Genomic DNA, 2208 nt, shown 5'->3' with positions numbered 1-2208 from the left:
TTCATCAGTTGAAATGATTAACTTAAGGCAGACTGACTTTAATAACTGCTGTGTTTAAACTCGGTCACATTAGAAATTCTAATGTAAGACTAAACTCAAGGTAATACGCAAGAAACAGACATAAAAACAAGGATATTACACAATAAACTTGTTTAACAGTACGCCTACAATAGAAAGCATTTACCGATGGCGATTGTCTTCAGATGTCTGTAAAATTTGATGAAGTAAAAAGCCGGAAGTATTGAACTATATTTATAACTCAAGACCTTTGTAATGCTGATATTTACAGTTTCTAGCATTAAAGCAGCACTGCTCTTTTATGTATAGCGGAATAATTTGTATGTTAACGGAGCTGTCTTGTATGTTCCAGGTAAGTGTGCTGTTATGGCCGTGTACTGAACTGATACTGGTGAGTAGTGTTTCTTGTCCTACTTACTGAAGAAAGACGTGTCTGCAACCTGTTGCACTTGCAGTCCAACAAGTATACACGATCTTGCAACGTAGGACCGCAGATACTGTATGTCCCCTATGAATTGTGACGCAAGTGTCTCACGGACATGCAGAGTGAACAACAAATATATTCAAGCATTTTCCTTAACACTGTATCTGAATGTAAAGTATTGTCATAGTTCTATAGTGAAAATCGTCAGTCACAGACTTAATTCGTAACATAGGTTAAAGAGATAAAATTAAAATACTCGTATGTAGACGAAAAAGTCATCGGCATTCGAAGAAATAGTTCACAGATTATGGAAAGAACACCCTTAGGTCTTCAGCGGGATACCGTCTGAGGCTGATAAAGATCTCGAAATAGTGGATCTTTTCGTTTACGATTGAATGTCGTACTTTTCTTTTAGTAGCGTACATTTACATGTGTTACTGTCTTCTACGCGCCTTGACTAAGCCTGTCCTGACATATTTTGTTATTACAATGACGTACTGTAAAAACTTCTAGTGACTAGGAATCGGCAAACTCGCACCGAATATTACGGATGCAAAATTCTTCCATCACCACCACCCCAAACTGCCTAAATTTGAATTTATTCCTTACCTTCTGGTATTGATGTGTAAGTTGGTACTACACCTGGCCAAATGCCATGGAAATACACTGAATTTCAATTAATTTTTCTGAAAACTGTTTTTGGTAGCACCATAAGGCTTACAAGCGTTCAGCTAGGAAGTGGTAAGAAGAAATTGTAAAACATCATATCTCTGCTCAAAGAGACATGACCGAGAAAAATTACATCGCTTAGCAATAAAATGACGGTTAATGTAACTTTATGCTTCAGTGCATGTAGATTCGTCGGTGGTATAATGACCTTCGTCCATAAACTTCCTGTGCATGCTGAACTTTTTTTTTACAGAATGAAATGTCTGAAATAGGTTTTCATTGTTTTAATGTTAGATGAAGAATAAATGAGCGAATTTTATCGCGTGGTGTTCATTTATATATGGAGCTATGGCAAATCCAGCGGCAGCTATCACTACCGCCTTGTATTCTGAAATGATTACTGAGACCTGGACGACTACCGCTGCCAAAGATATGAATTAGCATAAACCAGTCGTTTGTGGCATGTTACTGTTCCTTTTGGTTAGAGCTGGTTCTAGCCTGAACGACGTCACCGTATGTTGACCAGTACGATTTTTCTGCTACAGTTCAAACACCAAATCTCATAAGATAATCGCGTGGAACCTGTAGTGTGACGTCGTGCTCAACGCTCGTGTACCGAAGCTGCTGTCGTACAGCTCCTCAGACTGTTTACATCACGCCTCTGTTTCTTTACCACTGATTACTTGTAGTGCTACACAAAAAATTGCCACACACTGAAGCAATAATTAAGTAAGATATTAATATGCAAGATATACAACAAAAAGTAATTGAAGAAAATAATTTCCGTTCGTATTAACATTCTACTGAATGTTTGTGGAGCGTAATGTCTACATTTCATCATCTGTTGTAGCATACCAATAGGATTTTACATAGAGTATGGAAAAGAACTTGCCCCTCTTCTCGCAGCAATGTATCGTAGATGTTTGAAGCAGAGAAGTTTTCCTCAAGATTGGAAAAAGCCAAAGGTCATTCCTGTTTACAAGAACAGTCGTCGAACAGACGCACACAAAACTATAGGCCTACATGTCTGACGTCGGTCGGTTGCATAATTTTGGAACATGTTATATGCTAGCGTATTATGAAATTTCTAGAGTTCT

The sequence above is a fragment of the Schistocerca americana genome, chromosome 6 (genome assembly GCF_021461395.2).
Source record: "Schistocerca americana isolate TAMUIC-IGC-003095 chromosome 6, iqSchAmer2.1, whole genome shotgun sequence".
Classification (NCBI taxonomy): Eukaryota; Metazoa; Arthropoda; class Insecta; order Orthoptera; family Acrididae; genus Schistocerca; species Schistocerca americana.
The sequence above is the reverse complement of the archived record's forward strand: the minus strand, read 5'-3'. Positions refer to the sequence as shown.